This window comes from Octodon degus, unplaced genomic scaffold, assembly GCF_000260255.1.
Source record: "Octodon degus isolate 3935 unplaced genomic scaffold, OctDeg1.0 scaffold00226, whole genome shotgun sequence".
Lineage (NCBI taxonomy): Eukaryota > Metazoa > Chordata > Mammalia > Rodentia > Octodontidae > Octodon > Octodon degus.
In genome coordinates this window covers 2,666,734-2,680,523 of record NW_004524802.1, presented here as the reverse complement: position 1 = coordinate 2,680,523, position 13,790 = coordinate 2,666,734, and the positions used below count along the sequence as shown (strand labels likewise).

The 13,790-nt window shown below is 44.4% G+C and overlaps 1 protein-coding gene across 2 annotated transcripts in view; it reads left to right on the top strand.

The window, feature by feature from the left end:
* The window catches only part of Ppp2r5c (protein phosphatase 2 regulatory subunit B'gamma), a 148,628-nt gene that overhangs the window by 23,493 nt on the left and 111,345 nt on the right, over positions 1–13,790 (top strand). For both annotated transcript variants that reach the window (XM_023705685.1, XM_023705686.1), the window contains exon 2: positions 6,485–6,653. The gene's annotated coding sequence lies outside the window, so the exon portion shown is untranslated. The remainder of the gene's footprint in view (positions 1–6,484; positions 6,654–13,790) is intronic.

The following is a 13,790-nucleotide window of genomic DNA, read 5'->3' as shown; positions in this document are numbered from 1 at the left end:
GGAAAAGACTAGGGACGGCACATTCGAGGTATCCAGAGGTAATGGGAACAAACTAGAGAGAGTTTTAAGGTTTTATATTATAAATTATTTTCATATAAAAGTGGAGTAAAGTATCATGAAGCCTGAGATCCCATCATGCAGCTTTGTCATTGTCAGATGCCACCAGGACTGCTGATCCACACACACACAAGCAGTTATCTCTCCTTATGTTGTTTTGAGTCAAATCTGAGCCATATAGACTATCCTTTAATAAGGTCTTTAAAATAATGTATATATTAATGCAGTTCAGTGTGATACTTAAGTACATGCTTAAAGCATACACCAAATCCAGCTTCCCTGTATCCACCCACAATAATCACTATTACTCATTCAGGTTGACTTCCACACAGCATGCTCTGGGCCTTTTGGGGACTTGGGGGATGGCCTGGGAGGGACAATACTGGGGATCAAATGAGGGCCCACACGTGCCAGGCAAGCACTCTAGCACAGAGCTATACACCCTGCCCTCACTGCCACACATGGGAGAACATGCTGCCCTTGTCTGTATGCCCGGCTTATTTCACTTACCGTGATGTCCCCCAGATTTTATTCTCCACACATACACCACATTTTGTGTCCTTTCACCTGTGATAGGCTCCTAGGATGCTCTTGTATCTTAGCTTATGAATAGTGCTGCAATGAACATGGGTGTTCAGGTGTCCCTTCGATGTGCCCATTTCATTCCCTTTGGGTGTTGACCCAAAAGAGGGATTGCCGACTCATATGGTCGATCTGTTTTTAGTTTATGGAGAAACCTCTACACTGTTCTGCACAGTGCTTGTACTGATTTCTGTTCCCACTGATGACTGACAGTGGTGGGTACCTTTTCTCCACAGACTCACTAGTGTTTCTTTTTCTTTCTTTTTTTATTTTTTATTAATGTATTTTGTTGTTACAGAGTCTAAACTACGCAGCTCGAACTCAGAGTGATCCTCCTGCTTTCATCCTCCCCAGCGCTGGGATTATAGGCGTGTACCACTACACCGAGACTCCGGCCTGCTTAGCAGCCCCTAGGGGCAGGGCTGGTGAGGCATGTGTTGTCTGGGATCAAACTCCGGTCCCTGCGCTTGCCTAAGCTTGCCTAAGCAGGCGCTTTAGTCCACTGAGCTATCTCACCAGCCCTAGTGTTTCTTTTTTATAACAGTAACTATTCTAACTGAGGTGAGATGGTATCTTATTATAGTTTCGATTTACATTTCCCTGGTGGCTAATGATGCTGAGCACATTTTCATATGTTTATTGGTCATTTGTATTTGTTTTGAAAAGAGTGTGTTCAAATTTCTTGCCCATTTCTTAATTAGACTCTTGGGGGGGGGTGTCCCTTCTATTCTGTATATTAATCCTGTATCAGATGAGTATTTGGCATATATTTTCTGTCCTTCTGTACATTGTCTCTACTCTGTTGTTCATTTCCTTTATAGAAAGGTGTTATTGTGTTATTGTTTTTTGTTTTTGTTTTTGTTTTTTTTTCTTTTTTGAGACAGAGTCTTTCTGTGCAGTTCAGACTGGTCTTATGTGACCTGGGCTGGCCTTGAACTCACAGCAATCCTCCTGCCTTAGCCTCCTGAGTGCTAGGACTACAGGTGTGCGCCACCACACCCAGCCAGTGGTTTTTACTTTATATAACCCAATTTGTTAATCTTCGGGTTTTTCTTGTGCTTTTATCACTTCTAACAGCATTCAGATTGCCACTGCTTATGCCCCTTTTTCAGCTGATCAGTTTGAGTCTACATCCACATAAGCCATGTATATTCCAGTTGGCCGTTGTGTGTCCTGTGCTTCTTACTCTATGTAGGCTTTTTTTTTCTCCTTGCAACTTACTTGTTAAAGAAATCAAATTATTCATGCACATTTGAAGGACATGGTTCTCAACCAAGGATGATTTTGCCCAGCCACCCCAGGGGGATATGTGGCAGTGTCTGGACACATTCTTAGCTGTCACAGCTTGAGGAAGGGAGGCATTTGCCTCTAGTGGGCTGAGGCTAGGGACAGTTGTAATGTCCTATGGTGTACAGAGCAGACCCCAGAAACAGGACTGCCTGGCCGGATGGCAGCAGTGCTGCGGCAAGGGACCCTGCCATGACCTCCCCACATGCTGTCTTGTGAGTCCCATTCCTTTCCAGATTGCGTGTTCCCTTTCCTGTTGTGTTGCTGCCAACTGGACGTTAGACCTATCCCTGGTCACATTCAGATTGGACCCTTTGGGGAGGCAAAAATACTTCCTTCAGAGTCTGTCACAAGCAACCGGACAGTGTCTAGCACAGTAGTGGTAGCAGCTGGGTTAGTCCATTCTAAAATTGCGGAAGAGGAGAATTTTTTAATGTATTTAGTATAGGGTCTATAGGGTCTATAGGGTCTCACTACCCGTAAGAGGTAAGGAAGCCAAGGAGAGTTGCTGTCTAGGGCAGGGTAGGTAGAATTAGCAGAGAAAGCAAGAAAAGGAAGAGAAGCCCACTACAGATTCATGGAATAAGGAAAATCACATAGAACTGGCTCTGAAAGACGGGAGACGTAACTGTGGGCTCTTCATCTTGTATATAGTAGAACCTCCACACAGGGACCTCAAGCAGACGGTCTCACTTGACCTCGCTCCTTTGGTCCACCCATCTGTTTTGGCCTAAAGTGGCATGATCTCCTGGCCCTTCCCTCACCTCCACCCTATCTTCCACACTCTTCATCTAAACAGAGTGTCTCTGACTTTCCTGTCTGTCCCGGACATTGCTGCCCAAACTGATATCGTCATCTCTCATTTAGACTGCAAAGCAGGGCCTTCTCTGGGCTCATCTGCCCCTCAGTGCCACAATGGCCCTTTAGAAAGGGAGGTCTGCTCCTGTCCTTGCCCTCTGATACTTCTGACTTGCCTTCTGGCTACCCCTCCATGGCCATCAGGGCTCTCGCCCAGGCTGGGTGCCTGCCCACAGCTCTGGAGGCACCGTGGCCGGGCTGAGTCTGCAGGCCCCACATCTCCCTCCTCAGAGAAGCTTTCCCTAGCCTGGCAGTTCCCAAGGTGCCCCAGCCCTCACAGAGGTGGGTGAGCCAGACAAGCCCTGCCCTCGGAGACTCACAGTCCTTGTCAGGAAGAAAGCTGGCTACCTCATAGTTGACAGAAAACTGTAAAATGACATTGTGCCAGGGCTGAGAGCCCCTGACATGCGTAATATAACACGACAGCCAACTGGCTGGTGCTGTGCTGGGCCTGTGGGGATAGAAGAGAGCCACCTGAGTCTGATCACCACCGAGGGATGTAAACCTGAGGAGCCAGAGAACAGTGGGAGGTGGTTGGAGGCCTGGGAGGAGGTTTGTACCTGGCGTGAAGCTAGAGAAAACTGGGCTGTCATCACAGTGGGTTAAGAATGGGCAGGAGAGCCCATTTTATTCCTGAAGTTCGTTCTGCCTCCTCCATGTAGAGAGCTCTAGAGGGGCCCAGAGTGAAGCAACAGCAGGGCTCCAGGGAGAAGCAACTGTTCCTGGGTGTGCACCGGTCTGAGGATGAGTTTTTATTTTCTCAGACACTGGAAATGTTGCCCTACAAGGGTTGTCTTACCTGTGGACTTGACCTGATTGTGTCTGTGGCTTACCAGATCACAAGTGTGGCCTTACACCCATGGTTATGTTACGTGCTCTTAGTGTAGGCAGTAGCCAGCAACTGGTGGTGGTCATCGCTACCCATTACATGTGCGGTGTAGAATCTGCCATGCTAGAAAAGTGAAAAGGAGATGAAATGTGATCTACTGGATCACATGTGTGTGTGACTTAACATTTAAAACAAGAACAGTTTCTGGGAGTAGCTCTCTGTGCCTGGAGTTTCCTAAGGGCATCCCCAGAAAGCTGAGCAGATACATGTTAGGTAGGACATTCTGTGGAGGAGTTGAAGGAGGGGCTTAAGGAGGAGGGACCCACCCTTTCATGATCAGGTGGGAAAAATGACAAATGTGTTATTTGACAAATGCGTGCTTGTCCTCACTGTAACAGAGAACCCAACAGAGGCTGCTTGTGAGGCAAAAGAGACTCACTCAGCTCAGTTTCGGAAATTCACACAGTGCCCGCTTGGGCTCAGCTCTAATGAGAAAGTGTGTGCCAGAGCAAGCAGTCACATCTCAGACCAGCAACAGAGAGCAGGCATGTCCCACAATCCCTGCAGAGGACACAGCCCCAGGGACAGGGCTGCCCCGCAGGCCCCACCTCCCAAAGACCCACCCCACCTCCAGTGCCACACCCTGGGGGCCAGGTTCCCAACACAGGCACCTTCATGGGGAACAGAAACTAGATTCAAGTTGTAGTGGGTCAAGAGCAAAGCCTAGGAAAGTACATTTGAACCCAGAAGCCCCTGGCTATGGGAAGGAAGGGAACCCAGACTGCTTACCCTGGTCGGAATCTGTCTGCTGTTACAAGCACTTTCATCTGGGATGCTCTTTCCAAGTGTCTTAGTTACTGTTTACTCATTGCTGGGACAAACACCCAACACTCAAAGTGAAGGAAGGAAAGGTTTATGTAGCTCACAGTTGCTGGAGGGTTCAGTCCATACTCCGTTGGCTCCAAGGCAGACAACAGCAGTTCATGCGGCAGAAAACAATGACGAGCAGAGGAGGAGCAGCAGCTGCAGCGGTGTCCATCAAGCCTCTCTCTTCCTTCTACGCTGACTGCGAAGACCGGCGCTCCACAGTGAAGATCGGAGCTCCTCCAAGGCGGTGCGGCTGCCAACACTAAGCTCCTCCAAAGACTGGGACTTCTCCACGGAAGCCCGGTGGGACAGAAGGAAACCAGGAAGGGCACCTTCCTGCCTTCTCAATTCCTGGGCCTGCCCATCTGCAGGGCAGGCCCCCATGCTGAGATCTGCAGAGCTGATTCAGCCAAGTTGACACAATGTATCAACTAACACACCAAGTATCCTCAACACAGCTATGAAAAATAAAGCAGCTCTTTCTGCTTAGTGACAGTTCCATTCAGCGATGAGAGCAGATGTGTCCAGGGCTTGTGTTGGTGTGCCCAGCCCTGTGGCCCTGCATCATTAGAATGGGCTGGTGATTTGTGCCTGTGGGGGAGAACTTGGTGGCTTTTTATTAAGCACATCAGCAGAAACTAGCCCCGTCACTTTGGGTGGCCAGATGAGGACACCGCAGTGAGTGTGTTGAGTGAACCTCGTGCCTGATACTCACCTTGCAGTGGTAGTTGTCACTGCTAGATGAGGGTGGCAGCAAGTGTGGCATGCTGTCATCCAGTCATTGCCCAGGAAGCCCTTCAGTGAGGGTCCCAGGGCCAGAGGAGCTCCAAGGGGTCCACATGATGAACATGGCCACTTAGGCCCATGCTAGAGACAGAGGATCCCTGGTAACTCTGCCCTGTGTTTCTGTGGCCTCTCCTTCACCCACCTTGAGTATCTTACCACTGTTCTGTGGGCCACCACATGGTGTTGGATGGCCTGAGGGCAACAGCGCCATCTGGAGAGGAGTGTTCGAGTCAGGAGTGTAGGGATGGATAACTGAAAGCGAAGCCCAGAGGAAGAGCAGCTCCTCGCTGCAGGGAGGCTTCCTTGCACAGCCTTCATGCAGTTTGGAGGGCTGAGTCGGGAGCTTGGGAGGAAAACCTGTCATTTTAGGAGGTGTCCACTATATTTGTGACCTATCAACTCTGTACCGAGTACCACAAGCAATGGCTTACACAAAGAACACACTTAGCCTCTTCTAGTTCTGGAGTCCTGAGTCTGGCATGGAACTGAGAGCAGTCTGAGCAGGCCTCACAGCCTCTGGAGGCTGCAGAGGAGAAGCCCTCTTCTCAGCCTCCTACTTCTAGAGGCTGCCTGGTCCCTTGGCGTTCTTCCTCCTGGCCTTGCCAGCCCGCAGGAGTCCTCTGCTCGCTGCTCTCTGCTCTCCAGTCTCTTCTTGTGCTTCGCACTGCCTTCCCTGCCTGCCCTCTTTCCTCCCTCTTCCAAGGACTAGCTGATGATAACCAGGATCACTTCCCTCTCGGGACCCTGAGATTTGCCACATTTGTGGTCTCTGCCAAGTAGAGACACATGTTCACAGTGGTGGGGCTCAGGCTTTGATTGTAGTTGGTGGTCATGGTGAGTACTTAGATTCAGAGTCCGAAGGAGGCACGATAACAGGTGGCCTGTGAGCCTTTCCCCGCCTGACCCTGCTGGCAGCGGCAAGGAGCCCTGGCCACTGTGGAGTGAGGGGCTCCATCCGGAGCAAGGTTGTGTCATTCTTTTGCTAGTTTTTTGTTGTTGTTGGGTTTTTTTTTTTTTTTTTGCTCCGAATGCCTTCAGGGCAGGGCAGGTTTGGCTGACTTGAGTTGTGGGGATCGAACCACAGCAACCTGAGCCTGACTGCTTTGTTGAAGCAGCCACTTAAAGAACTGAGCTAAGGGGCAGGCCCCCACTTTTGCTAGTTTTGATTGTGCTATATATACAGCATTGTAATTATTTGTTGTTATTTTATTTTGGAAGCAGATTTCCAGCAGAAAAAACAGTGTTTTGGCTGTCCAGTCTTCAACATCAACTAAAATAAAAGCACCACCCCCTCCTCAGCCCACAGTGAAGAAAGACAAACGGCAGAATTCATCACGGTTTAACTCCACAAGTAACAGAGAACTGCAGAAACTACCATCTTTAAAAGGTAACTTTTTTAAAAGTTAAACTTGTGGCTATTTGGGAGAAGGAATAATGTCTGGGCACTTCGTTGGCTTCTTATTCCTTTGCTATGTTTGTTTCGCAGGACCTTTTTTCTTAAGGTTTTCTTAGAGTGAATGCATTCACTTATTTATTCAACTACACTTTAAAATTTGGGACTATTACGGTAAAAATCTAGTAACAAATGTATTATTAACTGTACGACACTAAAAAAACATAGTGCCTTGTCATATTAATTGTTAATTAGCCAGTTTTCTTTCAAGTGATTTTCTAGCTTAGAGCTTTTTACAATTCAGGAAGGAATTTTTATGAGTAGAATCAATGTACAAGTTCTGGTAGAACCTCTTCGTTCTGATGTTGGAGAAATAAAGCGTTAGCAGGGCGTGGCAGCTCGTGCCTGTAATCCCCACACTTGGCCTGCCGGGGACACTCAGCGTGCATGTGGGGCCAGCCTGGACTGCACAGCGAGATCTCATCTCGGAAACACAAAACAAAAGTAAGAAGTAGCTGTAGTACTGGGGCTTTCTGTGCTATGATTCATTTGGAAATCCCCTCTAACCAAAGCTGTTTATTAGTCAGGGAAAAGTGACCTTTCCTTCAAGTCTCCCCCACATGGCCCAGCTACCCTTCCTGAGTGTGTTCAGTTCTAAAACTTTTCCTTCAGATTTTGAAATTGGGGTGCTTAAAGCCTTATCAAGAAATTGGGGGGGGATAGCTCAATACAATAAGCTCTTGCCTGGCAAGCGCAAGGGCCTGAGTTCAATCCTCGGTTCCACCAAAAAAAAAGAAAAAAGAAAGAAAGAAATTAGGGTAAAGACCTTTCCCTAAAAATAAAGTCTTTATGAAAGGTTTCCTTCTGAAAACCACTGTATTTGCAAATTAGAAGACTGCTACACTAACTTTAAAAAACATCTTATATACCGAAACCCTGTAGTGGTCTGTTTGTATAATTAACTGTCACTGAGTCAGGACTCAGTGAGAATAGAGGTGCACCTCCCTTAATCCCATGCCTGAGTATCTCCCACACCTCGGACACAGAGGGAATGGGGGGAGGGGAGTGTGGGTGGCAGATGGGCACGCAGGTGGGTGGGTGGATGAATGGGTAGATTTTTGGATTAATTTCTTGCCCTTTAAGTGCCTGCAAGCAGGCATAGGGGCCGGGGGTTCAATTCCCCGACCTGCAGTGCTGGCCCCGCCCCCGAGGCACCCTGAGATTGCCATTGAGACTGGCATGGTGGTACATGCCTGTAATCTCAGCTCTTGAGAGGCTGTAAACAGGCTGATTACTATGAGTCCGATCTAGAAGGGAGAACCTGAACACCCTGTAGACCCTTCTCTAAAATACAAAAAAAAAAAAAAAAAAAATCTGGCCTTTTGCTTGCTAAATTCCCTGGGCTCTCCACTTACTACATTTTACAGGCTGTATTCAGCTTGCATTTGCTATAGCTTTAAGGTAGGTGGTAGACAGACTACTTTATTTCTGGTGAGTCTTCCCCCTCCCTTTCTGATGCTACTCATTCCTGTTCAGCAAAAGTACGTTGAGTGCCTGTGAAAGTAGGCCCTGTTCTAGGTCCTGCAGGTACCTAGCATTGAACAGAACTAAGCTGCTACTCTCCTGGACTCAGCATCCCAGTGGTGAGACGCAGATGGACGGACCTCATGGGCGTGACTCCTCCTGAGGCCTGGAAACAGGATGGTTTAGATGTTTGGGATTATGAGCCTTCAGGTTCCCAGCCCTGCCCCTCGTGCACATCACCCCTGGGGCTCAGCTTTTGCTGTAATGAGGACACACCGGGTGCGTCTTGCTCCTTTCTCACACAGATCAGTGCTCAGGAAGGTACCAGCATAGGCCCAGGGGTACTTCCCGCCTGCCTTTTCCTCTTCCAAGGAGTCTGCACGCAGCGCGTTCTCCCGGCTGTTTGCTCTCCTCTGTTGCTCTCAACCTCCTTTTCCTCCTTTTCTCACTGGAGCTAGTAAGAACGGTATGTAGGGTTCTGCTGACCCTGAAATTTCCATTCACAGAAGGGAAGTTCCATAGTTAGTCCCCATACCCGGGAGTATTTCACACTGATCAAGCCAGTTCCTCTCACTTGTCCTGTTGGATGATTCTTTCTTAGGTATTCTAAACTTAGTTCTTTTGTATGTGGGCTACAGTAAAACGTCTAGTTCAAAAAATACAGGAATTGATTGACAGCACAGTGCAGTTACATATGAATCTATGAAGCTGAGGAAGACTGACCCTCATGATGCCCTTTTCCCTTCTGGGAAGATGGTTTTTCTCTCCATTTTTTATTACAGGATTTTGTGGGGCCATGCATGCTGGCACAGTCCTCAGCACTGGAGAGGCTCAGGTAGGAGGAGCATCATGAGTTTGAGGCAGCCTGGCTACACAGTGATTCAAGGCCGGCCGGAGCTGCATAGTGAGACCCTGTCTCAAGAAGAAAAAAAAATTGTGGTTTTCCTGTAAACCTCTCTGTTTTCACTAAATTTATTCCAAATATTTTGTAATTTTTGTCATCCTTATGACTGGGTTATATTTTTTTCCATTTCTGTTTCAAGTTGTTTTTTGTTAACTGAAAAGTAATTGGTTTTTAAATATTTTCTTACACCGTCATTTTACCAAATTTTCTTCTTGACTTTAATGATTCTTTGACTAAAATCTGTCCAAATAGTCCTGTCATTGGTAATTAGCTCTTTCATCTTTCTTCCAGTGTTTACACCCATATATGTGAGTCGCTGTAATTTTATTATACCACTGTCCAGGACCAGTTAAACAGAGGCACGGAGGGGAGCGAGCAGGCTTCCTGTTTGTTCTATTTTAGTGAAGGGCTTCAGCGTAAAGGCGCTCTTGGTTCTGGAAGTCTTCAGCAGGTGGGCCGTAGGGGTCCAGACTCCAACCCCTGTGGTGTGGAGTGGGTGGTCCTACACCAGGGCATGGTGAATCTTATCAAATTCCATGTGATTTTTCTCTTTAAAATGTGAAGACAATAGTAGAGTGCTATGTTAGTAGGTTTTTGTTTTGTTTTGTTTTGAACTGCCTTTGCATTGTGAGTGTATTAATTGCTTTTGTATGTTGCTTGGTTTCATTTACTAATTTTCTTAAGACTCTTTGCTTCCATATTTACTACATGAAGCTGGATTTGTTTCCTTCCTTTCTCATACTTCCATGTCTCATCAACCCTGGAACATGCTGATGCCTGCGCTCTGCGACCTTTCCCAAAGGTGGGCCGCGGGTTTCTGGGAAGCTCCCTCACACTGCCCTCTCCTGCTGCGGATCAGTGCACCTGGCTTTAGGAACAATAAACTGGAGTGGACAGGGGTAAAGGGTACCTTAGGACTCACTGGGTGAGCGCATCTCCACAGTGGCATGCAGCGTCTCTATCGTGGGTCCATGTAGAGTGTGGCACACTGTCACCAGCACTTGGTGCTGTTTAAGGGGCCTTTTCATCTCTTCCACATCTGCAGTAGCTATGTCTCCTTAGGAGTTAGCTTTAACTATTTGTGTTCAGTATCATTCATCACCACTCTTTATCTTATTCTTTTATCATTTTCCTCATTTGTTAAGTCAGATACAAAGTTCACTTATCTTCAGGTTGCTTTTAAATAATCAAAATATTAAAGCCATGTATTCCTCTGAGAAGACCTTCAACTGTGCCTAGTTTTTTAAACTCTTCTTTAGAGTTTTATTGAGACATAATGTACCTGCCCTAAGATTCACTCATTGTAAGCCGGAAATTCATTTGTGTTGAGTTATGCAGCCATCACCTGCTCCTGTTCTAGAACATTCCATAACCCTCGGAAAGCTCTCTCTTGCCCCTTTGCGGTTAACTCTCATCCTCAGCTCCAGACCACTGCTGGTCCACTGCCTGACTCCAGACTGAAATTGTACAGTATATGGTCTTTTTTTCAAATGATTGATCCTTTCAGTTCACCAGTTTTCAAAGTAATAACAGCATTTTCCTGTGTGTTTTATTTGACACATAATAGCTGAATATTTATGGGATACAGTGTGATAATTTGTAAAGACAAGTTGGTGAAACCCAGTAATTTGTACCATTATGAATTAATATTTATAATTTAAAAACTAAAATCAGAGTAGTTAGCATTTATATTTCCTAAAACATTTGCAATTTCTTTGTGTTTAGGAATCTTCAAACTTTCCTGTTACGTTTAAGTATATAAGTTGTAGTAACCTGTGCACCCTACTACCCTACAGAACCCTGGAACTTTCTCCTCTCCTCTAACTGTATCTCTGCGCTTGTCAGCCAGCCTCTCTCCCTTCTCCCTCAGCTTTTCTCAGTAGTCACTCGTCTGTCAATTTCTGTGATACTGGATTTTTGAGTTTCCACATATTAGTGAGATCTTGCAGCACTTGTCCTTCTGTGTCTGGGTAATGTCATTTAATGTCCTCTAGTTCTGCCCATGTTGCCACAAAGAGCAGGATTTCATTTTTGGTATGGCTAGTAATATTCCACTGTGTGTGTATACCTATTTCCTTTATCTATTCATTTTCCATAGCATCAATTGCTTTCCTATCTTTGCTTCTTAACATGGGAGTGCAGCTGTTTCTTCAACATACTGATTTCATTTCCTCTGGATATATGCCCAGAAGTGGGACTGCTGGATCACATGGTAGTTTTGTTTTTAGCTTATTGAGGTACATAATGTTGTTTTTTATAATGACTACACCAATTTCTGTTTCTACCAGTAGTATATAAATTCGTATTTCCCTGATGATTAGTGATTTTGATTTTGAGAATTCTTTTATTGACTCAGTAGCCATTTGCTTATTTTTATTTAAGGAGCATCCATTCAGATTGTTTTCCCCATTTAAAAATCAGACCAAGGTTTTCTTTCTCTTGAGTTTTTTTATATTCTGCATATTCTTTGTCAGAAGAATAGTGGAATGGTTTACAAACATGTTCTTCCATTCTGTACGTTGTTTTTTTGTTTTGTTTTCACTGTGCAGGAACTTCTTAGTTTGATATAATCTCATCTTAGTTTTGCTTTTATTACCTATGCTTTTGGGGTCTTAGCCCAAAGTCGTTGCCCATACCAATGTCTCAAAATGTTTTCCCTGTGTTTTCTTCTAGTAGTTTCATAGTTTCAGGTCTTACATTTAAGTCTATGGTACACCTTGAGTTGATTTTTCATAGATTGTGAGAGACAGAGATTGGGTTTCATCTTTCTGCATGTGGATATCCATTTTTCTCAGAACCATTTACTACACAGATTATCTTTTGTCTTAGGTGGGGGGGTTTTGGCATATTTGTTGCATAACAGTTACTGTGGTTGTACATTCATTTCTGGGTTTTCTGTTCTATCTCGTTGGTCCATATGTGAATTTTTATGCCAGTACTATACTGTTTCATAGTGTTAGAGTATATTTTGAAGTTAAGTATTATGATGTCTCCAGCATTCTTTTTGTTGAACATTGTCTTGGCCATTAGAGGAATTTTGTGGTTCCATTATAAATATTATGATTATTTTTCTACTGCTATGAAGAATGTCATTGGTATTTTGATAGGAATTATATTAAATTTGTAAACTTTCTAGGGTGCTATAGTTTAATAATATTAATTCTTCCCTTCCATGAACATAGGATATCTTTTCATTTTTATGTGTCCTCTTCATTTTCTTTTATCAATGTTTTGAAATTTTTATTGTAGAGATTTTTCACATTCTTAAATTTATTCCTGAGTATTTTATTTTATTGCTTATGTCTGTCAATCATTACTGTTCATGTACAGAAATGATACTAATTTTTTATAAATGGTTTTGCGCCCTATAACTGTCCTGAATTAATTGTTCAGTTTTAATAATTTTTGGTGGTGTCTTTAGGGGTTTTTTTCTTTTTATATTTTAGGGAAGGGTCTACAGGGTGTTCAGGATCTCACTATTAGATTGGACTCATAGTGATCCTCCTGTTTACAGCCTCCCAAGAGCTGGGATTACAGGCATGCGTCACCACACCCAGTCTTGTCTTTAGGTTTATATCTACATAAGATTATATTGCTAATGAAAATATACTCTTTACTTCCTCTTATGTGATTTGGATGCCCTTTATTTCTTTGGTCATTGCTCTGGCTAGCATTTTCTAATGCTACAGAGAAGAAAAGTGGTGGAGGTGGACATCCTTGTCTTGTTCCGAATGTTAGAGAAAATGCTTTCAGTTTTTTGCATTCAGTGGATACAACCTTTATCATACTAAGGCACGTTTCTTCTCTACCTAATGAATTGAGGGATTTTTCTCATGAAAGGCAATTAAATTTGTTCAAATGTTTTTTCTATATTTTTTAGGTCTTCTCTTATTTCTTAATCTAGATAAGGATGTATTGGTTTTATCTTTTCAGAAAATCAATTTTTGTTTCATTAATCATTGTGTCAATTGCATTTATTTTTGTTCTGATTTATATTCCCTTCTACTGATTTTGAGTTTGATTAGCTCTTACTTTCCTAGTTCCTTGAGTTATATCATTATTTATTTGGAATCTTCCTCTTTTCTCTGTTTTTGTTTGTTTTTGTATGTGTGTGTTTCTTGCTAAAAACTTGTCCTCATTACTGCTCTTATTATATCCCATAGGTCTTTTACAAATCTGTTCTCATTTGGCCCAAGGTCTTGCTACACAACTCAGACTCATAGTGATCCTCCTGTCTTAGCCTCCCAGCTCTGGGATTACAGGTGTGTGCCACCATGCCCAGTTCTGGGGCTGGCACTGTCTGGGCCCAGCATACCATGTGGTACCAGCAATCAAACCCAGGTCCTTATGCTTGCCAGGCAGGCACTTAGACCACCAAGCTATCTCCCCGGCCCGATATATCCTATAAGTTTTTGTGGGTTGTGTTTCCTTTTTTATTTTTTTCCAATACATTTTTAAATTTTTGTTGTTGTTGTTGTTAACTGGCTAGTCATGTTGGAGAATATTACTTAGTTTCCTGGTATTTATACAGTTTCTAAAATTCCTCTTGTTGACTTCTAGTTTTTTCCGGTGTGGACAGACAAGATAGTTGGTATGACTTTGAGTGGTTTTAATTTGTTAAGACTTGTCTATGTCGGGCTGGAGAGATGGCTCAGTGGTCTAAAGCACCTACTTGAAATAAGCTTGGCAAAGCACAGGGACCG